The sequence below is a fragment of the Schistocerca americana genome, chromosome 7, assembly GCF_021461395.2.
Source record: "Schistocerca americana isolate TAMUIC-IGC-003095 chromosome 7, iqSchAmer2.1, whole genome shotgun sequence".
Lineage (NCBI taxonomy): Eukaryota > Metazoa > Arthropoda > Insecta > Orthoptera > Acrididae > Schistocerca > Schistocerca americana.
Genome location: NC_060125.1, coordinates 85,894,985 through 85,920,345, shown reverse-complemented (window position 1 = coordinate 85,920,345; position 25,361 = coordinate 85,894,985).

Here is a 25,361-nt window from a genome sequence, read left to right as displayed (position 1 = left end):
ACATACAAGCGCGTTGTTCAGGGTCTCCGCTGGTTTTTGCCTTCAGAGCAGCGCAGAGTCACGGATTCTGTAAACTACTTGCCCATTGCCGCAGGTTGACCTACGAGAATGAAACGCGCCACAGCGGAATGACACATTCCAAGGTCGGAACACAGTCGTGCAGCTAATACGCTGCGGCGGCGGTTCCTTTATAGTGCAACGGATTTAGTTTCGATTATTACTAGACCTTGTTTATGTATATATATACATACATAAACTGCTGGCCATTGCAACAGAAACAGCATCATGGCCGCTGCAACAAAGATCAAATTTGCATGAAGGGTAGTAGCTGTTTGAATATACAGGTGATTAACATGTTAGTGCAGACACGCAAACTTCGGCCCCTTACTTAGTTTTCATTTATTGCGAATCGCACAGCGCAAAGTCCCAAGCGACTTTAACAAACCGCTGTGGCTCCTGTATACAAGAAGGGTGAAAGAACGGACCCGAAAAGTTACAGATTAATATTCTTAACATCGGTCTGCTGCAGAATTCTATAACATTTTCTGACTTCGGATGTAATAAATTTCCTAGAGACCGAATAGCTTATGTCCACGAATCTGCATGCTTTTAGAAAGCATCGCCCGTGCGAAACTCAGCTTGCAGTTTCCTCGCACGATACACTCCAAACTCTGGATGAAGGGCAACAGGCAGATTCCATACTTCTAGATTTCCGAAAGGTATTTGACACGGTGCCCCACTGCAGACTGTTAGCGAAGCTACGAGCGTATAGAACAGGTTCCCGGATATGTGAGTAGCTCGAAGGCTTCTGAAGTAATAGAACCCAGTATGTCGTCCCCCGGCCCTGAGCGTTCATCAGAGACAAGGGTATCGTCAGGAATGCCCCGGGAAAGTGTGATAGGACCGCTGTTGTTCTCTACATACATACATACATGATCTGGGGGACAGGGTGGGCAGCAGTCTGTTTGCTGATGATGCTGTGGTATACGGGAATCTTCGAAGTTAAGTGACTGTAGGAGGGTTCAGAATGACTTATACAAAACTTCTAGTGATTAATGGCAGTTAGCTATAAATGTAGAAAAATGTGAATTGATGCGGTTTAGTGGGAAAAACAACCCTTAATGTTCGGATGCAGCATGACAGTCACGTCGTTTAAATATCTGGGTCTAACGTTGCAAATAGATATGAAATGCAACGAGCATGTAAGGATTGTGGTAGGAAAGGTGAATGGGCTTAAAATTGCACAGAATGTACAAATATCGCAGTCAAGTTTTATTTGTGCATGCTTGAGGTATATGTATAACAGTCTTTTATGACAAAGTAAATATCTGATTCCTTATTGTTGAAATGTGCGAATGTTACGTGACAGTGCAAGTCGCTGATTGCGTTCAAACAATTATAGCACATTATCACTAACAGTTCAACAGGCATCAGTCTTGTGTACTCTGCTGCCGAGTATTGTGCACCTGTCTGGTTGGAAAGTGTACATGTGAAGGAGGTAGACACAAAACTGAGCGATACAATGCGCTGCATTACCGCTTCCATCACTGGTTACCTGTAATGAGTCACATCCCTCCACCTCACTTAAGGTGGAAACAAGCTCTACTGAGACAGGCCTAGAAAATCTATGCATCGTCCCCTCTACTACTGCACCAGGAATACTGTCATCCGTCACAGCAACGATTGCGATAAAGAAGACTGCCGGACAACTCATCGCGGATGGTTTTGATCTAAATGAAAACTGGAAGCATGAATTGTCAACAAAAACGTTGGGAACAAGAACCCATCACCTTGATCCCACAAAGAAGCCAAAAGGCTTTGATCTATCTAGGAACCTCTGGTGAAGCCTCAACAGGTTAAGGACTGGACACGGTTGTTGTAGCTGCTTCAGGTACAAATGGGGCTGGATCAGTTCACCAATGCGTCAATGTAATCAAGAAGAGCAGACAACTGAACATCTAGTCCAACGCTGTCCACTTCATTCATACCCTGGAATTCCCGACGACTTGTTCACTCTCACACCCAGCTTAATTAATTGGTTGAAAAACACAGACTTTAAGGTTTAATCTTGTCTTATATCATATGTATATTGTATAAAATCACTTGTCTTATATCAAGCGTATATTGTATAAAATCACCATACGATTAGATAACAATAACAGTTACATTATCAACTGTTGTGTGGTGACACAGTTCATGTATCTATCGCAGTAACTCCTATGTGGCTATCATGTCAAAACGATTTTTTTGTGATGGGCAGTTGGAAGCATTAGTAAATGCATCTGACAGTGAGGGTAACATTTCTGAACAAGTAATCACATCAATGATGACAACATTCATCTCATTGAGAAGACATTTGAGATATTGATACCTGGAATGACAATGTGCAAGCTGTTCAGCTGATACAGTCTAAAGACAAAAAAAACACGTGGAGCTTAGGACCTTTCCCGTAAACTGGAACGACATCTAGTGCAAAGATTGTAAAACAGACTCCTGCTCCGCCAAAATATGCTATCACCAGAGTGAGTGATATAGAATCATCTTCTCAAGCTATGATGAACGATAATATTCAGACTATTGTGGTGGTAATGACTAATATTGAGGGTCGAAGAATTTATGGGTATAGCTGGGAAATTACACTGGGAACAAGAACCCATCACCTTGATCCCACAAAGAAGCCAAAAGGCTTTGACCTATCTAGGAACCTCTGGTGAAGCCTCAACAGGTTAAGGACTGGACACGGTTGTTGTAGCTGCTTCAGGTACAAATGCTATATTGGCCTGTTATTAGTGGCTGGGTTGTATGAATCATATAGTGAATCAACAGAGTCTGTGGGATCCAGAAACAGGCAGAGCCATCTTTCCCGCCGTAATGTCGCTGAAAGGGATCTGTTTCATCTCACGTTTGTTACGTTTCGATAACAGGTCTGATCGAAGAGTAAATGACAAGTTGTCACCTATAAGAGTTCTGTGCAGTAAGTGGGTGGAAATACCTTCAAACCTACCTGGCACAAATGTAACCGTGGATGAACAACTGGTGGCTTTTCAAGGAAGTGGCCCATTTAAACAATATATACCGAGCGGACCCTGAAAATAAAGGGTAAAAATACGGAAATTGAGTGATAGTGCTACTTCTTATGTTTTGAAGAGACAAATCTATACAGAAAAATTGCCTGGAGAAGCACCTGAGAGAAATCAAGGTATCAGGGTTCTCATGGATTTGACACATGAGCTAAAAGGACATAATGCCATATGTGACAATTTCTTCACGTCACATGCATTAAGCCAAGGATTTCTCAGAGGACATCTTAAAAAAAAAAAAAAAAAGCCTGAACTCCCTAATAATATATCAACCCAAGATGATGTTTACACTTCAAAGATATTTTTTACCAAGGACACCACGGCCGCCCCCATGAGTACAGTGCACAATGCAATATAGTGAGGAAATAAACAACAGAGAAGACAAGAAACAAAATATGGTATTGGGCAGCAATGCAAGTGAGGGTACAGTTGACACATTGGGTCACCTTATTGGCACCTACAAATACAAGAGGAAAACCAACCGTTGGCCAATGATCATTTTCTACAATATCACTGATACTTCTGGCTACAATGCTTTTGTGCTGTAGAGAGAAATAAATCCAGGATAAAAAAATGTTTTCTACAAAAAAAGAATATTCCTCGATGAATTGAGAAGACTCCTAGGTAATCCTCACATTGAAGCTAGAAAAATGCTGCCACGAAGTCACAGGTCATTGTTAGAAGAACACAAACAGGAAGTCCATCAACACCAGTCTGCAGCGGTGGCAACAACAACGGCAAACGTGCCAGATGCAAATTCTCTCCATCAAGCTGTCTCAACAAGACACGAATGAAGTGTTCAAATTGTAATAAACATGTCTGTAAAGCTCACGTTAGATACTCGTGCCCATACTGCAGGATTCTAAGTAAAACTGTATTGTAATTATCCCGTTATAGACAGATTGTAAATAAAACTCCCTTGCGCAACAGTTCATCGAGGGCCGGAACTTACGTTATTCTTGAGACTGATGACATGTACTACTATAAAATTTGTTTATATTGTAATAAATCTTCGTTTAAAATTATAATAATTTTTAACAATTCCTTATCATCATGTCCTTTAAACATCATACCAGATTATTGTGACCCGAAAGAAGATATGCGTATACCTTTTTTAAGGAAGGTAGCAGAGTTAAAGATGTAGTGTACATCACTCCAGTTGAGACAGTTGAAGAACAGTAGCAGAGCCCTGTCAGTGCGTGTCAAGAATTTCAAAATGATCCAGACGTGTTTGAAAGGATTCGAAAATCATTGCGGCGACGGGTAGCGGCCTGCATCCGTGTATAAAGACGAGACGTTGAACACCTCGTTTAAGTTCGTGTACAGTTGTGTAACTGTCGTCGTTTTTATTCAAAACACCTGGACTTCTACCAAAGTATCTACAGTAACTTTTCTTAATGTTGTACTGTATTGTTACCTTTTCGTAACTTGGATGACGATTGCACAGAATCACGTCAGTGGTGCTCGGTAACCACGAAATCGCAATTATCTCACAAACATTTCATTTGTGAATCTATGTTTACTGGGGCTTTTTTGCTTCTTTCAGTTGTCTGAATTATCCGCCGTTAATTATGATACACCCTGTATATCGTAGTACGTTAAAGTGGAGCTACTCACGGTGGTCCGGCGTGGATTGTAATTACAGTATTACAGGGAAACTTGGTAGCTATGGCAATGTGTTGTGCGGGACCAATTTACGCTATAAAATAGTTAGTTTCAATTGTGTCCACCAACTCCAAGTCTGGCGTTGTACGAGTACACTGTTTGTATGGCGGTACGACATCCGCGCTGTCGTTGGTTGGTTGGTTTGTGGTATTGATGGGACCAGACTGCTATGGTGACTGGTCCCTTTTTCCAAAAAGTTCAAACACCCATACAGTAGAAAAACGCACAATGGAGACGACAAGAGACGACACAGGACAAGAGAGACTCAGAGACCAGACAAAAGGAATTAAAATCATACAGAGCGTGACGGTGGTTGGCCGACTGTAGAGACAAAAAGGGAAAAGCCAACCACCTAGAAACACACTAAAAAACCCAGTCTAAAATCGTAGGCCAAAGGCCAGACTCAACACACTTGGATTAAGTCATAAAAGCCCCCTGCCCGAATAAAACGCAAAACTAGGCCTGCCATAGCAGTGTCATCTGTTAAAAGGGCAGGGAGCGTATCAGGCAGCGCAAACGTCTGCCTGAGCACAGTTAAAAGGGGACAGGCCAACAAAATGTGTACCACCGTCAAGGCCAACCCGCAGCGGCATAGAGGCGGGTCCTCCTGTTTGGCCAGGCGGTCTACATGTTCATTGCCGGGTATCCCAACATGGCCTGGAGTCCACAAAATGACCACAGAGCGGCTGCAACGGGCAAGAGTATGGAGGGACTCCTGGATAGCCATCACCAGACGAGAGCGAGGGAAACACTGGTCGATAGTTCGTAAACCGCTTAGGGAGTCGCTACAGATAACGAAGGACTCACCTGAGCAGGAGCAGATATACTCAAGGGCACGAAAGATGGCGACCAGCTCAGCAGTGAAAACGCTCCAGCCAGCCGGCAATGAGTGTTGTTCGTAATGACCCCCTAGAGTGAGAGCATAACCGACACGACCAGCAACCATCGAATCGTCGGTGTAAACAACGCCAGAGCCCTGATACGCGGCGAGGATGGAAAGAAAGCGGCGGCGGAAGGCCTCCGGAGGGACAGTCCTTCGGGCCCTGTGCCAGTTCGAGCCGAAGGCAAGGGCGGGGCACACACCATGGGGGTGTACGCAGAGGGACCCGGAAAGGAGGTGGAACAGGGAAAACCCCAAGCCCGGAGAGAACCTCTCTGACGCTGACCGCGATCGTACAACCCGGCCGGGGCCGACTGAGGGAACAGGAGACGATAGTTAGGATGGCTGGGCAAACTACAAACGTGTGTAGTATAAGCGGCCAGTAAACGTTGGCGCCGTAACCGTAGTGGAGGGACACCTGCCTCTACAAGTATGCTGTCCACAGGGCTGGTCCGGAAAGCACCAGTGGCAAGTCGGATCCGACTGTGAAGGATTGGGTCCAGCACCCGCAACACAGATGGGGATGCTGAACCATAAGCCAGGCTCCCATAATTCAGACGGGACTGGATTAACGCCTGGTAGAGCCGTAAGAGGGTAGATCGGGCGGCGCCCCAGCTGGTGTGGCTCAAGCATCGCAGAGCATTAAGATGTCACCAACACATCTGTTTAACCTTCCGAATATGTGGGAGCCAAGTCAACCAGGCATCAAAAACCACACCCAAAAACCGATGTGTCTCCACCACAGCAAGAAGTCCGCTGGCAAGATAAAGCCGTGGCTCAGGGTGAACTGTGTGTCACCGGCAGAAATGCATAATGCAGGTCTTGGCAGCCGAAAACTGGAAGCCATGCGCGACAGCCCAAGACTGCGGCTTGCAGATAGCGCCCTGCAGCTGACGTTCAGCAGCTGCAATGCCAGTGGAGCTATAGTAGAGGCAGAAGTCGTCAGCATACAAGGAAGCTGAGACAGACGTTCCTACTGCTGCCGCGAGCCCATTAATTGCAATTAAAAACAGGCCAACACTTAAGACAGATCCCTGTGGTACCCCATTCTCCTGAACTCGGGGGAAACTATGGGAGGCCGCAAATTGTACGCGGGAGGTACGATGCAACAGAAAATTTCGTATGAAAAAAGGCAGTGGACCCAGAAGACCCCAACCATGAAGCGTAGAGAGGATATGATGTCTCCATGTCGTATCGTATGCCTTCCGCATGTCAAAAAAGACAGCGACGAGGTGCTGACGGCGGGCAAAGACCGTACAGATGGCTGACTCCAAGCTCACCAGATTGTCGGCGGCAGAGCGGCCTTTACGGAACCCGCTCTGAGACGGAGCCAGAAGACCCCAAGACTCGAATACTCAACTCAACCGCCGGCTCACTATGCGTTCGAGCAACTTGCGAAGAACATTGGTGAGGCTAATGGGGCGGTAGCTGTCCACCTCCAATGGGTTCTTGCCAGGTTTCAAAACAGGGATAACGATACTCTCCCGCCATTGCGACGGAAACTCACCCTCGACCCAGATACGGTTGTAAAGGTGGAGGAGGCGTCGCTGGCAGTCCACTGAGAGGTGTTTGAGCATCTGACAGTGGATGTGATCGGGCCCGGGAGCTGTATCAGGGCAAGTGGCTAGGGCACTTTGGAATTCCCACTCACTGAATGGAACATTGTAGGATGCAGGATGGCGCGTGTGAAATGAAAGGCTCCGACGTTCCAACCGCTCTTTCAGGGAGCGGAATGCCGGTGGGTAATTTGCAGATGCGGAACTCAGAGCAAAATGCTCTGCTAAGCGGTTTGCAATTATGTCGGAGTCAGTACAAACTGCTCCATTCAGTGAAGCGCAAGGACACTAACAGGTGTCCGATAGCCATAGAGGCACCTAATCTTGGCCCAAACCTGCGATGGAGAGATATGGAGGTCAGTGATGGAGACATACCGTTCCCAGCACTCCTGCTTGTGTTGGCGAATGATGCAGCGGGCCCGCGCATGGAGCCGTTTAAAGGCGATGAGGTGTTCTATTGAGGGATGTCACTTGTGGCGCTGGAGCGCCCGCCGGCGATCTTTAATCGCCTCAGCGATCTCAGGCGACCACAAAGGCACAGTCCTCCGCCAAGGGGACCCAGAAGAACAGGGAATGGCATATTCTGTGGCAGTAACGATGCCGGTGGTGACGAAGTGAATCACCGCATCAATGGCTTCATTGGAAAGAGGCTCAATAGTGGAAATGGAGGACAACCAGTCAGCCTTATTCATAGGCCATCTGCAAGTGCGCCCAGAAGAGGGACGCTGTGGCAGTGACAGAAAGATCGGAAAGTGATCACTACTGCACAACTCGTCGTGCACACGCCATTGGACAGACGGTAAGAGGCTAGAGCTGCACATCGAAAGGTCGATCGCTGAGTACATGCCATGCGCCACACTGAAATGTGTGAAGGCACCATCATTCAAAAGTGAAAGGTCGAGCTGTGCCAATACATGCTCAATGGTGGTGCCTCGGCCTGTTGCCACTGATCCACCCCACAGAGGGTTATGGGCATTGAAGTCGCCCAGTAACAGGAAAGGGGGCGGCAATTGGGCTATCAGCGCAGCCAGGTCATGCTGTGGGACATCATCATCCGATGGAAGATACAGACTGCAGACAGTAACAGCCTGTGGCACCCACTCCCGAACAGCGACAGCCTCTAAAGGTATTTGTAGAGGAACAGACTCGCTGTGAAGGGAGTGAAGGACGTAGATGCAGACGCCATCAGATACCATTTCATAAGCTGTCCGGTTCCTATAATAACCCTGATAGCGACGGAACGCGGGGGTTCACAATGCCGGAAACCAAGTTTCTTGAAGAGCAATGCAGAGGAAAGGGTGAAGGCTGAGAAGTTGTCAGAGCTCAGCGAGATGGTATAAGAGACCGTTGCAGTTCCGCTGGATGGCTGAGAAAGGCGTGAAGGGACTGGGGAGGCAGATTACGCTGCTGGGTCACCTGCTGCCACCGACTGAGTACCCACAGGAGTGACATCCATTGCGTCCGAGGATCCGACGAGATCTAGGTCCTCTGTGGACATCAGAATCTCGACCTTATCCTTAGACGCTGAGCTTGTAGGAAGCGGTGGGATGGGTACCACCGCAATTTCAGGATTCTTGGGAGCCTTTTTCTTTTTCTGTTTTTCGCGCTGGGCCTTCGGTGGTTCTGGCTGGGAGGGCTTCACTGGGTCTGTCTCAGGGACAGACGAGGACTGTGAGGCCCTACGACCACGAGTGACTGGTGGTTGTTTCAGCCACTTGTGGGTGTCCACTTTTCCACTGGTCAAAACCTGGGAAGGGAGGGCCCCAAGGGATCCCTTACTGGTGAGAGTAGCCGAAGAAGTCTTATGCTTCTCCGGCTGGGAAGTGGGAACTGATGTCCCCGATGGTTGGGGGGGGGGGGGGGGGTTGTTCCTGAAGTAGATGGAGCAGGAGCAACAGGGAGTGAAGTGCCCCCCATAATCAAGGGGGCAGGTGGATTCTGACGGATCAGAGAGCCAACTGTACGTGACGACACGGGAGATGGGAGAACCGTTGTTGCAGCAGCGGCTTAGGTTGATGTCATCGGCACAGGATGTAGTCTCTCATATTTCTGCTTAGCCTCAGTGTACGTCAGGTGGTCCAGGGTCTTATATTCCATTATCTTCCGTTTTTTCTGGAATATCCTACAATCCGGCGAGCAGGGGGAATGGTGTTCTCCACGGTTAACTCAGATGGGAGGCGGGGCACATGGAGTATTGGGATGGTGTTGCAGAGATCGCGATGTGTCCTCGTCTTCTCTGGCGAGCCACTTCGATTCCAGCGGCGATCGTCTTGATACACGAGAAATTCGCGGTGAGCACGTATTAAGTGGCACTGGCGAGGTAGATAATTGTGTTCTGTACTTGCGCAATTTTATATGAATGTCCGTGTCAGGTTTAACGTTCATGTGTTGAATGGGTGGACAAGAATCGGACACCAAGCCTTTGGCAGAAATCTATGGGATTAAAATTGAGTCGAAGAGCTGCATGCAGTTTCTCAGGTAGTAAAGTAACACTGCTATCCATAATAATCTATAACCAGGAAGTTCATGCAGATAGAATTTATGAATTGTTTCACTTTCTCATAAGTATGATAATCACTATTTTGATGAAATAAATTACTGTGTTTAAACAAAAGATTGCTTTGCTGGATACCCTGTCATATTAATCATTATTCTAGTGTTCTACTTTAGGATCTATACCTAGGACTTAATATCGCATTATACATTTAAAATTGAGCACATGCAAATTCATAGCGTTGATCTTAGAGAAGTGGGCTGCCCACAGGTAGTTTTATGGGTTGAGCATGTAAAACCACAAAGGGGGGTTTTTGCAATACACGATGTCAGTATAGTATTCGTTCTTTTCTATGAATTCTTAATGTAACTGATCTTTGAGTTGGGCCGCTGTGCACAATGATAATACTGTCAAAGTGAGAACAACAAGCTTAAGTGTGCACCAGGTTACATGTACTATTAGGGAGTCGCCTACCCGTTGAAAAGCTGTAGGACAATGTAAATGATCTTTGAATCTAAGTGAAGACTGAGATAACCCAAATTTGTTTGCTCCAACGACTGAGAAAATCACGACAAAAATTAATTGAGAACAAAGTTCGCTAAAACTCAAATCAAATTACGAAACGACACTCACACTGTGGGGAGGAACCAAAAAATATGGAGTGCTGTATGAAGAAAGCCCCACAAGATCCACTCATGTGGGTTGCTCACGAAATCAAACTTAACAACGTAACAAGACGCAGCGGCAAAGTAAGCAAGTGACTGGCTGGGCAGGCTACGTATCCGCTGTCGCAAATGCAACAACTGCATTCCCCCAAAACTAGCAAACTATGCACCCATCAGCACCAAAAGCCGGAAGGTGATGAGTGACCTTCTCGGCAGGTGGCGATCGAGTCATCGCGAAACATAAGTCTTCCTTAACAACTACTTGACAGAAAAACAAAGAAAAAAAACCCTCTAAATGGATGAGACAACTCAGTACTACCTGCCGAGTGCGGTGGCGCAGTGGTTAGCACACTGGACTCGCATTCGGGAGGACGACGGTTCAAACCCGCGTCCAGCCATCTTGATTTAGGTTTCCCGTGATTTCCCTACATCGCTCCAGGCAAATGCCGGGATGGCTCCTTTGAAAGGGCACGGCCGATTTCCTTCCCCATCCTTCCGTAAGCCGATGGGACCGATGACATCCCTGTTTGGTCCCCATCTCCAAACCAACCAGCCAACTCAGTGCTGTTGCCAATGTGAAGGAAGACAATATCGCTTATTTCATGGAAAATGGGGGGGGGGGGGGGGGGGGGAGGGGTGACACTGCAGTAACATACCACTATTCTTGACCAAAGCGCACTGATACGTGATTCCTTAATCGTAAACTCTTACACACCATATCTTAAATACCATAAAAGAGGAAGCGGGATGGAATAGTGGTTGGTAGTCAGAATTTATAGTTAAGACAGTTTATTGACATTACTCCTTTTTAAAAAGATAAAAAATGACAATTACAAATTGTGGACTAGCCGCTAGATAAAACTTTGCAAATACAGTTTGAAATCCAACGTACTCAGTATTCTAACAAAAATTCCAAATAAAGAAAACAGTATTACTGACAAACTTGAGAACTTAAAACTCCACATATAGGACTCCCCTCAAAATAAATATAATGAAAACAATTACAGGTAAAGGGTGCCTTAATAACAGTTTAACGCCAGTGCCAAGCTAGGTTGCCATTATATATCATGATAAAACCATTTCAACAAAAAAAACTACAGCAGACACACTGATCTTTAAAAAATAAATGTTCATGTGTTCAGACGTGTAAATAAAAAAATTACTAGAAAAAGCTACTCAGGGAACTCAGCAGCTGATATGCAGTTGCGACCGCTACGGTTGCAGGTTCGAATCTTGCCTCGGGCATGGATGTGTGTGATGTCCTTAGGTTAGTTAGGTTCTAAAGTTCTAGGGGACTGATGACCTCAGAAGTTAAGTCGCATAGTGCTTAGAGCCATTTGAACCAGTTGCCAGTCCGTAATATCTAAGAAAACAAGTCCATATACAAACAGCTTACATACAATATATACATCTACCAGCTTAGCCCGCCTTGACGGAAGGAAGATAAATACTAAACTTTGAAAGGGAATATGTGACCAGCTCCGGTAGTGGCCAGGTTCTCAAACACTGTCAGGCCTAGACCTCGGATGACATTTGACTCCCCGCCAAGGCGCTGGCACAAAGGTTTCTGCCCGAATCACAAATACATTCCAATAACTCTGAAACATAGAAACACTTGGCAGAACCTTTGACTCACTTACATATAGACAATTGTATTAACAGAGTGCAGGCTTTAAAAACGGCAACATAAAATCATTTGATAGCAAGAGACACAAAGCACTAGTAGAACTTTTGAGAAAATTTTCAAATAACGGCCACCATTTAACCAGGCCAACTAAACTCTTCCACACCGTCTTAAGATTCGACTATGAAAGTCTCACCATAAAGTTTAAAATCTCAGAGTGCGTCGGAGAACAAACAATTGCGACGACTTACTCCATATCAGGCACGCAATAGGAGGGAGCGGGTTCCACAGATTCACCGCTTCCCTTCAAATTTTGTTCCCAGCGAAGTCACAGAACTCGTATCTCCAAGCTGCCTTATGTCGGCAAAACGCCCAACCGATTTCACACCACGTGTAACGGTCATCACACTCGTTCGGCAGTCGTTGACACTCGTCTTCCCGTAAATGTCACCAGATCTCGAGGGTTACCCGTCGAAGGCTAAGAACCCACTCGCCTCGCCTGCCAAGCCGCAAGATAAGACGCGCGGAAAGCAAAGATAGCTTACGTCAACCACAATCGATCTCAACGATACGTGAACAAAATAATACTGGCGCCAGGTCGCCACGGCTCACGCACCTTAACAGATAACAGTTTGGTATTGGGATGGGATTGTGCGCCATCGATTGGCCGGCTTCTTCGCAAGTTACGGTAGCGAGGCGACAAAATTCGATTGCGTCCACGAACTTTTCGACCGAAAGCAACGGACCTTCCCATGTGGCTCGGGCAGTGTCTCATTGTCTCGTTCTTTGATGTCTGCATGGAAATAAATGTCGTAATCAATTATTCTGTGGAAACGGCAAAGGTGGCATAGCGCCTTTCGTCCATGAAATTGTTCAGCTTCCAGGGGATCTTTGCCTCCTACCTCGTGCACCACGACTTCACGAAGTGTGAGGGAAGGGACGCTTAATATACACTCCTGGAAATGGAAAAAAGAACACATTGACACCGGGGTGTCAGACCCACCATACTTGCTCCGGACACTGCGAGAGGGCTGTACAGGCAATGATCACACGCACGGCACAGCGGACACACCAGGAACCGCGGTGTTGGCCGTCGAATGGCGCTAGCTGCGCAGCATTTGTGCACCGCCGCCGTCAGTGTCAGCCAGTTTGCCGTGGCATACGGAGCTCCATCGCAGTCTTTAACACTGGTAGCATGCCGCGACAGCGTGGACGTGAACCGTATGTGCAGTAGACGGACTTTGAGCGAGGGCGTATAGTGGGCATGCGGGAGGCCGGATGGACGTACCGCCGAATTGCTCAACACGTGGGGCGTGAGGTCTCCACCGTACATCGATGTTGTCGCCAGTGGTCGGCGGAAGGTGCACGTGCCCGTCGACCTGGGACCGGACCGCAGCGACGCACGGATGCACGCCAAGACCGTAGGATCCTACGCAGTGCCGTAGGGGACCGCACCGCCACTTCCCAGCAAATTAGGGACACTGTTGCTCCTGGGGTATCGGCGAGGACCATTCGCAACCGTCTCCATGAAGCTGGGCTACGGTCCCGCACACCGTTAGGCCGTCTTCCGCTCACGCCCCAACATCGTGCAGCCCGCCTCCAGTGGTGTCGCGACAGGCGTGAATGGAGGGACGAATGGAGACGTGTCGTCTTCAGCGATGAGAGTCGCTTCTGCCTTGGTGCCAATGATGGTCGTATGCGTGTTTGGCGCCGTGCAGGTGAGCGCCACAATCAGGACTGCATACGACCGAGGCACACAGGGCCAACACCCGGCATCATGGTGTGGGGAGCGATCTCCTACACTGGCCGTACACCACTGGTGATCGTCGAGGGGACACTGAATAGTGCTCGGTACATCCAAACCGTCATCGAACCCATCGTTCTACCATTCCTAGACCGGCAAGGGAACTTGCTGTGCCAACAGGACAATGCACGTCCGCATGTATCCCGTGCCACCCAACGTGCTCTAGAAGGTGTAAGTCAACTACCCTGGCCAGCAAGATCTCCGGATCTGTCCCCCATTGAGCATGTTTGGGACTGGATGAAGCGTCGTCTCACGCGGTCTGCACGTCCAGCACGAACGCTGGTCCAACTGAGGCGCCAGGTGGAAATGGCATGGCAAGCCGTTCCACAGGACTACATCCAGCATCTCTACGATCGTCTCCATGGGAGAATAGCAGCCTGCATTGCTGCGAAAGGTGGATATACACTGTAGTAGTGCCGACATTGTGCATGCTCTGTTGCCTGTGTCTATGTGCCTGTGGTTCTGTCAGTGTGATCATGTGATGTATCTGACCCCAGGAATGTGTCAATAAGGTTTCCCCTTCCTGGGACAATGACTTCACGGTGTTCTTATTTTAATTTCCAGGAGTGTATATTAATGACTTGCCATTCTATATTCATGAAGAGGCAAAGTTAGTTCTCTTTGCTGATGATACATGTATAGTAATCACACCTGACAAACAAGAATTAACTGATGAAATTGTCAATAATGTCTTTCAGAAAATTACTAAGTCTTTCCTTGTAAACGGACTCTCACTGAATTTTGATAAGACACAGTACATACACTTCTGTACAGTAAATGGTATGACGCCATTAATAAATATAGACCTTAATCAGAAGCATATAGCTAAGGTAGAATATTCAAAATTTTTAGGTGTGTCCATTGATGAGAGATTAAATTGGAAGAAACACATTGATGATCTGCTGAAACGTTTGAGTTCAGCTGCTTACGCAATAAGGGTCATTGCAAATTTTGGTGATAAACATCTTAGTAAATTTGCTTACTACGCCTATTTTCACTCATTGCTTGCATATGGGATCATATTTTGGGGTAATTCATCACTGAGGAATAAAGTATTTATTGCACAAAAGCGTGTAATCAGAATAATAGCTGGAGTCCACCCAAGATCGTCCTGCAGACATTTATTTAAGGATCTAGGGATATTCAGAGTAGGTTCCGCCGTATATATACCCAATTCAAAAGTAATAGCAGTGTGCATAACTACAATACTAGGAGAAAGGATGATCTTCACTATTCAAGATTAAATCTAACTGTGGCACAGAAAGGGTGAATTATACTGCCACTAAAGTCTTTGGTCACTTACCAAATAGTATCAAAAGTCTGACAGATAACCAACAAGTATTTAAGAAGAAATTAAAAGAATTTCTGAATGACAACTCCTTCTATTCCATAGAGGAATTTTTAGATATAAATTAAGAAAAAAAGAAAAAAACCAAACAAAAAAATTATAAAAAAAAGCAAAAAAATAAAAAAGTTGTTAAATTAACGTAATTATGTTGTTAAATTAACTTAATTATGTCATGTATTGGAAAATTTGACTCGTTCCACATCATTACGAAATATCGTATTCATGATCCATGGAACTAGTATTAATCTAATCTAATCTAATCTTATATTGTGTCTCGAACGTGCAGAAGGGGAATCAGAATTTTAAGCGATGGTTGGACTATTACGGTTCACACACCGCTGATTTTTCTCATGTCTGAATTAGAGTGGAGATGTGCCGTTCCTCCCTTTCTCACACATTAAACGTTAGCTGCTTGTGATCAGCTGGGTGTTAGGTGGTGTGGGGACTTCCTGATTAAAGGGACCTGTGGACAAGCGACGCTCCTCAATCATGCATGAGCGAGCAAGAAAGAGAGTGGGAGGGAGTGGGAGCCACTTGCGAGCGAGGAAGCACCGCGCTCTGCCTGCCTGGCAGGCGGGGCAAGCGCAGTAGCTGGCGCAGTCCCCGAGGGCACAGCCGCTGCGACTGGTTCCAGGCAAAGCCAAATTCACCCGATACAGTTATTCCACGTAACGATGCAAACACCACGTTGGTCTTCCATTACAAAATCTGAAACGTAATTATGCGAGATAATTGTGCACCATTACAATAAAAGCCCCCCCCCCCCCGGCCTGCCGCGTTGGTCTAGCGGTTCTAGGCGCTCAGTCCGGAGCCGCGCGACTGCTACGGTCGCAGGTTCGAATCCTGCCTCGGGCATGGATGTGTGTGATGTCCTTAAGTTAGTTAGGTTTAAGTAGTTCTAAGTTCTAGGGGACTGATGATCATAGATGTTAAGTCCCATAGTGCTCAGAGCCATTTTAACCAATAAAAGCCCCAATATATTAATATAAAATGCAATTATACAAGATGATTCTGGATTTTATGTAACCTGTGACACCTTGAAAAACCACATGTGAGATTCAGTTTTGTCCGTTTTTCTTGAATAACTCGAAACTGTGGCCTCCATCGAATACGTATCCCAGTGCAAAATTTAACTACATTAAACTTCCTACAAAAAGGTGCTGTTCGTTTCTTTCTGTAGCACAAATAGTTCACGCACAGCAAGCGAGAGAATGTGAAAATCTTGCACATGGTATCTGAAGGCGTTACAGATGGCATAAAAACCAACAGTAGGGGAATCTGAATCACCCTGTGTAATACAGTGTGTCCAGGTTAAACATAAAATCTAAAAGCCTGAGATGTAAGTTAAATATTTATGTACGGCATGTTTCTACAGTTATGGTAACTCAAAATGGTTTTTTAAACACCCAATATACCTCGGGTCTGGGCAGCGTAGTTATGCGAGATACATCTGATCTCTCTTCCTTATTTTCCAAGTGTTTTGCAGCGTTCCAAGCGTCACACTTGTGACAGCTGCAAGAATGCAATGGCACACATCTGGCAGATCGTGAACTGATGTCTGACACACACGATTATTGATAAACCTCCACAGAATAAAAGCAAATGGCTTAACGTCTGGGCTTCTAGGGCACCAAGCAGTCGATGGACTACCTCTCTCAACCCAGCGATCTGGGAACTTGTGATCCAAGTAATCACTCAAAACGTTCGCAAAATGGCATTGTGAGCTATCTTGGAGAAAGGTGACGTCAAGAGGAAGTTGTGGCTCTCTCCGCGAAATAAAGCACACGAAACCCCTTCTGTTGTGGAATCCACATGACTGCTGACTTGTGTTTATGTGAACAAAGCAGCATGTACACGCGGTACCAACTGCCACAAGCGAACACAGAAAACATTTTGAGTTACCCAGCATGTAGAAGCAAATGCCCGATGTATATCAGATACGTCTCACGCCGAGGGTACTACCATACCAGTCCGTGACCGCTGTACTCACTTCCAACTGAGAGACATTGATGTACACAGCCTCCAATATTGCAAAGGTAGTACAGTTAGTCGAAGGGGACAAGTCCCAACCCCTGATGAATCCAAGTTAGTTTTCACACTAAGTACGCTGCATAATTCTTCTGTAGCACCATATCCCAAATTCTTAGTGTTATAAAGTAAAGTGTATCGCCGGCACGCTAGTCAGGAACGACAGGGGAGAGAAGGCTGTCAGAAGAAGTCAGCTAATCGCACGCTGACCGAATCTCTTGTAACACCGTAGTTTTTATGTATTTTCTTGTTGATGTTCTAATCTACTATGTAATATGTAATATATTTTGTAAAAAGTATGAATATACAACTATGTATATGCTGATTCACACTTAGGACTTTTGAATTGTATAAATGAAAACTTGGTGTGCTTCCCCTCTGAAAGGAAAGTGAGTTAGTGCACACAAAATGTGGTTGGTGCAAGAGAAAAGGTCGAACAATAGTAATAGATTTTGTAAAAGGTATGAATATACAACTATGTATATACTGAGGACTTTTGAATTGTGTAAACGAAAACTTGGTGTGCTTCCTCTCTGAAACGAAAGTGAGTTAGTGCACACAAAATGTGGTTGCAGCAAGGGAAAAGGTGGAACAATAGTCAGTCAGAAACTAGCAACCGTACAGTCGGCAGCTAGTAATTGGAAGGTGCATTGTGCAGGCGCACAGTGAGGCTTTCAGTGCTTGGAGATATTATGGGAAAGCCTCGGGTGGATGAATGGCTCTTGTACATTGCTCTGTTGCTGGAAAATAGCATAAAAGCTGATGATCATCGCCAAGAAGAAAATAACAGAGCATATCACTTCCAACGCGAAGTCCACCTGTTGATATGAACTCGCCACCAACATTGTGCAAACACTTCAACAGAGAGGAGAAGTCAGAACTTCCGTAAAGTGTTGGATCATCACATTTAGTATGTGCAAATATAAGTTAACTCACGTTAAATTCGTGTACTTACCTTGAATTGTTTCCTATCATGATACCTCTTGGGAGACGACCTCGGGCAAGATCTGTTTGGATTCCGTAGAAATGTTGTAACACGTGAGGCAATACTGACCCTACGACTTATCTTAGAAGAAAGATTAAGGAAAGGCAAACCTACGTTTCTAGCATATGTAGACTTAGAGAAACCCTTTGACAATGTTGATTGGAATACTCTCTTTCAAATTCTGAAGGTGGCAGGGGTAAAATACAGGGAGCGAATGGCTATTTACGTACAGAAACCAGATGGCAATTACAAGAGTTGAGGGACATGAAAGGGAAGTAGTGGTTGGGAACGGACTGAGATAAGGTTGTAGCCTCTCCCCGATGTTATTCAATCTATATATTGAGCAAGCAGTAAAGGAAACAAAAGAAAAACTCTGAGTAGGTATTAAAATCCATGGAGAAGAAATAAAAACTTTGAGGTTCGCCGATGACATTGTAATTGTGTCAGAGACAGCAAAGGACTTGGAAGAGCAGTTGAACGGAATGGACAGTGTCTTGAAAGGAGGGTATGAGTCGAACATCAACAAAAGGAAAACGAGGATAATGGAATGTAGTCGAATTAAGTCGGGTGATGCTGATGGAATTATATTAGGAAATGAGACACTGAAAGTAGTAAAGGAGTTTTGTTATTTGGGGAGCAAAATAACTGATGATGGTCGAAGTAGAGAGGATATAAAATGTAGACTGGCAATGGCAAGGAAAGCGTTTCTGAAGAAGAGAAATTTGTTAACATCCACTCCTTTTGAACAACGATTTCCAAGTGACTTGAGTATGAGAACTGATATCAAAAACAAGTGTCTGATTACTTTTGCATGAAATTGAGTGCAAAAAGTTGCCGAAAATTACTGTGGATTTTGTTGAAGTTGAGAGAGGAAGTAAGTTTGCTTTTATGAAAGCTTCCTTAGTATCTGAAAGTATTTGTATGGAGTGTAGCCATGTATGGAAGTGAAACATGGACGATAAATAGTTTAGACAATAAGAGAATAGAAGCTTTCGAAATATGATGTTACAGAGGTATGCTGAAGATTAGATGTGTAGATCACATAATTAATGAGGAGGTATTGAACAGAATTGGGGAGAAGAGGAGTTTGTGGCACAACTTGACTAGAAGAAGGGATCGGTTGGTAGGACATGTTCTGAGGCATCAAGGGATCACCAATTTGGTACTGGAGGGCAGCGTGGAGGGTAAAAATCGTAGAGGGAGACCAAGAGATGAATACACTAACCAGATTCAGAAGGATGTAGGCTGCAGTAGGTACTGGGAGATGAAGAAGCTTGCACAGGATAGAGTAGCATGGAGAGCTGCATCAAACCAGTCTCTGGACTGAAGACCACAACAACAACAACCTTTTAGCATCCACTCCTTTTGAACAACGATTTCCAAGTGACTTGAGTATGAGAACTGATATCAAAAACAAGTGTCTGATTACTTTTGCATGAAATTGAGTGCAAAAAGTTGCCGAAAATTACTGTGGATTTTGTTGAAGTTGAGAGAGGAAGTAAGTTTGCTTTTATGAAAGCTTCCTTAGTATTTGAACTGCTTCAGTTTACAGTTTTTGTGGTTTTAAAGATTACTTGCTTAAATTCTGGCTATAAAATAAAATGATTGTGCTGATGATGAACAGTTGACAAGTTATGTTGAGATTAATTAAAGTAAATGTTTTCAAAGGTAGATTTGAAATATAGTATCTGGTAAAAATATCTGCTGCATTAACTGTTGAAAAGGCATAGAAGGCGAGGCAAATTTATGAAAGAGTGTTATCAAAGTTTACTGATTTTAATTTGCTTGAGAAAAGTGTGTCTGGTTTGCTTTATAATAGGATATAATAGCAGACAAGATTAAGCCCCCTCCCCCCCCACCCAATTGTAAGTTGTTCAAAATGCATGAAGCTACTTGATTAATGAATATACCAACTGCTTTTAAAGTTTATGTTTAGTTTTGCGCACATTGTGTGATAAAAAGTGTAATATCAGATTGGGAGCCCCCGACTTTATTACTGAAGGTAAAGCTACTATGGGAGCCCTTATTCACAAAAACGGTTACAACATTACTTACTAAAGAAATTGTGAATCTTAATTTAAGTGAATTTTAATTAAATTTGTGCTGTGTAGAAAATATCGGATGAAATAAGACTAGACCTATGTCCATTTCTAGTTTAGTAATGAATTGCAATTTCTGTGATAATGAAATAATTCAGATTTGGCAAAGTATTTACTATTGATGAGTGTTAGTCATTTGTGTTTGTGCGTACTTGTATATCTCACAATAACTTCTTTTGCCACTATAACATTTTTCTGCTTGTGATAGGGTTCATCGCACTTTCATAAGAAGGAGTATAGGTGGTGTTTTTCCACCGAAACTACTTACTTTTTATATTTAGATTAAAGTTCAGTCTTGATCACGTTATGTTTGTTTTAATGAGTAACCGGTTTCGGTTTGTTCTATAAAACCATCATCAGACCCATTGGCTCCCTTGGGTTGGTAGGTGGAGCTCTCCTTGCTGCTGTGCAGTCAACTGCACAGTTGACTGCACAGCAGCAAGGAGAGCTCCACCTACCAACCCAAGGGAGCCAATGGGTCTGATGATGGTTTTATAGAACAAACCGAAACCGGTTACTCATTAAAACAAACATAACGTGATCAAGACTGAACTTTAATCTAAATATAACAATTAATTGATCACTGTATTCCAAAAATGTTTACCAAAATTGTACTTACTTTTTCATAAAAGAAATGTTTCATATTTCTATGCCTAACTAGGCTGTCAACCGTATTCCTTTTCTTTTGAATAAATTTGATTAGTTAAGAACATTATCTAAATTGGATCTGACACTTTCTGTGTTTTTACGTAACTTTAATTTCGAGTTCAATGAGCAAAAATCCTTTAGGCATTTCACGGTTAAATCTGTAAAAATCCTCCCAGAGGGTAACATTACACTGTATTCAAATACCAAACTTGGGTATTATTTATATGCTGACATAGCAAAACGCTGCAGTGATATATTATACTCTCTCCAGGAGGCCCCTATGTGGAGAGTACATAAGCGTCACGACCGACTGGTGACTGCCCAGTTCCACAGCAGCTTCAAGACTAGCGACTTGGATAGCAGCGTCAACGATAGCCTCTTCAATAGCAGTTCAGGAAAGACTTTTTGTGAGAGATCAGCAGTGACTGCAAAGACTGATTATTTCGTATGTCACCCTTTGCTTGCGACACATCTGTGTAACTGCCATAATTAAGTATTGTATTTGATTAATTGTAATAAAACTCAATAATACGACTTGTTTGATTGTTTGTCTAGCGAACCGAGTTAGCAGGATTCCTAGACACTAGTAGACTGACGACGAGGTTGGACGAAAGACTTAGATTCTCTTCTTCTCCGGTTTTCCCACAGTTCATATTTCACTACCAGATAATGCTGTGCTCCAGACGTACAATCCCTGAATTTCTTTCCCAAATTAAGATCTGGGTTTGATACTAGCAGACTTCTCTTGCCTAGGAATGCACTTGTTTTTACAGTGCTATTCTGCTTTTTATGTCTTCGTTGCTCCGTCCGTCAGGGATTATTTTACTGTCTAAGTAGCACAATTCCTTAACTTCATCTACTTCGTGATTACCAAGTCTGATGTTAAATTTCTCACTGTTCTTTTTTTGCTACTTCTTATTACTTTCGCCTTTCTTTGATTTACTCACAATCTATGTTCTTTATTCATTAGACTGTTCATTCCATTCAGCAGCCCCTTTAATTCTTCTTCACTTTCACTGAGGATAACAATGACATCCGCGAATCTTATCACTGATATCCTTTCACCCTGAATTTTAATTCCACCTTTCTTTTGTTTCCGTCATTGCTTCTTCATGTACGGATTGAACAGAAGGGGAGAAAAACTACATCCATGTCTTAAGCCCTGTTAAATCTGAGCACCTCAATCTTGGTCTTCCATTCTTATTGTGGCCTCTTGGTTCTATAGTATATTACCTGTCTCTCCCTATAGCTTACCCCTATTTTTCTCAGAATTTTGAACATCTTGCACCGTTTGATATTGTCGAATGCTTTTTCTAGGACGTCAAATCCTATGAATGTCTCTTGATTTTTCTTTAATCTTTCCTCCATTATCAACAGCAACGTCAGAACTGCCCCACTGGTGCCCTTACCTCTCCTAAAGCCAAACTGATCATCATCTAACACATCCTCAACTTTGCTTTCCATTCATGTCAGCACCTTGGTTGTATGAGCTGTCAAGCTGATTGTGCGATAATTCTCGCACTTGTCGGCTCTTACAGTCTTCGGAAGTGTGGATGATGTTTTTCCGAAAATCAGATGGTACATCGCCCGACTCATATCGCCATTTCGCCTTAACTTCCCTGTACTTTCTACTGATTCCCAATCGACTTGTATTTATGTATTGCTGAATTTCCATGAACATTTTTGTACTTCCTTCTTTCATCTATCAACTAAATATTTCTTGTATTACCAATGGTTTCTTCGCAGTTACCTTCTTTGTACCAGCTACAGTGACTGCCCTTTCTAGAGATGTCCATTCTTCTTCAACTGAACTGCCTGCTGAGCTATTTCTTATCGCAGTACCTATAGCCTCAGAGAACTTCATTTGTACCTCTTCATTCTATATACCAACTAGAATAGTCATTTTGTTAACACTTCCCCCAACGATTTTAGAAATTCTGATGGAATGTTATCTAGCCCTTCTGCCTTATTTGATTTGAATTCTTACAAAGCTGTTTCAAATTCCTGTTGTTATACCGGATCCCCAATCTATTCTATAGCGACTCCTGTTTTTTCTTCTATAACTTCATCAGACAAATCTTCCCCCTCGTAGAGGCCTTCAGCGTACTCTTTCCACCCATCCGCTCTCTCCTCTGCATTTAACAGTGGATTCCCCATTGCACTCTTAATGTTAAAACCCTTGGTTTTAATTTCACCGAGGGTTGTTTTCACTTTCCTCTATGCTCAATCAGCCCTCCCGCAAGTCATTTCTGTTTCTATTTTTTCAAATTTTTCATGCAGCCATTTCGCCTTAGCTTCCCTGCACTTTCTATTGATCCTAAGCAACTTGTATTTCTGTACTGCTGAATTTCCCTGAAAACTTTTGTACTTCCTTCTTTCATCTATCAACTGAAATATTTCTTGTGTTATCCATGGTATCGTCGCAGTTGCCTTCTTTGTACCTATGGTTTCATTTCCAACTCCAGTGATTGCCCTTTTTAGAGATGTCCATTTCTCTTCAACTGAACTGCCTATTGAGCTATTCCTCATCACAGTATCTATAACTGAGAAAACTTCATGTGTATCTCTTCATTCGTTAGTACCCCCATATCACACTTTTCTGAGCGTTGATTTTTCCTGACTAGCGCCTTAAACTTCAGCCTACTCTTCAGCACTACTAAATTGTAATCTGAGTCTATTTCTGCTCCTACATACACCTTGAAATTCAGTACCTGGTTTCAGAATCTCTGCCTGACCCTAATGTAACCTAACAAAAATCCTCACATATATCCCTGCCGTTTCCAAGTATACCTCTTCCTATTGTGATTCTTGAGCAGAGTATTCGCTATTACAAGTTCAAATTTAATGCAGAATCAATCTTTCTCTTCTCTCATTCCTAATACCAAGATCATATTACCCTGTAAAATTTTCTTCTTGTCCTTCCCCTACAACCGCAATCCATTTTCATCTCTTTGTGTACTTAACTGCCCGTTCAGTATCCTCACATGCTTTCACTATCTCCACATTTTCGGTTTGTGACGTCAGCATGTGTACCTGAACTATTGTCGTCAGTGTTGGTTTGCTGTCGAATCTGAACTGTTTACAATAGCACACACTCTGTCCTAGCTTCCTATTCATCATGATTTCTATTCCTATTATGACATTTCCTGCTGCTGTTCAAATTACTCTGTACTCATCTGACCAGGAATCGTTGTCTTCTTTCACGTTCACTTCACTGATTGTCACTATGTCTAGACTGAGCCTCTGCATTCCCTTTTAAGATTTTCTACCTTCCGTATCACGTTCAAACTTCTGACATTGCACGTCCCGACTCGTAGAACGTTATTCTTTCCTTGATTATCCAATCTTTTTCTTATGGTCACCTTCCCCTTGGCAGTCTCCTGCCAGCGAGGCGATCTTCAATGGGGATCTATTCCGTAATCTTTTGCCAATAGAGAGATCATTATGACATTTTTTTAAATTACAGGCCACATGTCCTGTGGATATACATTATATATCTTTAATGCAGTGGTTTCCATTGCCTTCTGTATCCTGATCATTGCTGATTCTTCTGCCTTTAGAAGTAGCTTCCGACCCCATGGGCAATAGAGTGCCCTGAGCCTCTGTCTGCTCCTCCGCCCTCTTTGACAAGGCTGGTGACAATGAGAGATGACTTCTTATGAGTCTTTGGCGGCCACTGCTGATGACTTTTACTCAAAATTTTAGCAGTGGTGCAGTTCCACCCAGGACTGAGGTCGTTTTGATAACTAATCAAAGATGCTACAAGTAGACCACGAGTGCAACTCTTGCGAATTTATACGGCGGACAAAATACGAAAGGAATGCAAATGTTTTGATGAAATTATGAATTCTACTTAAAATAGTGAAATTCAAATAGAGCGATCCAATAGGCTGCATAAAATTAAAAAAAATAAAATACGGATTTTATTTTTCACCAATTTGTCATTCGTTGTTACTGTTCTTTTGATACTCCACCTTGAAGGAATTGAATTTGTCTGAGTGTGCTAAATATAAATCCTTCCTATTCTTTGTTTCGTTGGGTGGATAGGGAGATGAAAAGACTTTGAGAACCTCGGTCTCACCATGTCAGTTTTAGACAAAATAGCATTAAGCATACCTCGCCAGGTACTGAGAAATGTTCACGATTTCAAAAGATGCAAAAGAAACCTAACAAAGACAATGCTCAACATGAAATATAACAAGCAATGTCTATTAGTACAAGTAACTCCAAACTACATAAAAGTAAAGATTAATGTAGGTAGCAGCACTGCAAAAATAGTCAAAGCTAAATGTGATATCATGTGGCTCAAGACAGAGATAAAAATGAAACACAAAAAGAAAGAGCTGCTCAAGAGACAACTGTACAATCTACACTTGCAACTTAGCAATTGCCTTTCCAGCCTACAGTTCTCCTATATATTACAATACATTAAAGACATCATTTCTAAAGTACATCAGAAAATAACTTGTAGGCATAACAAAAACT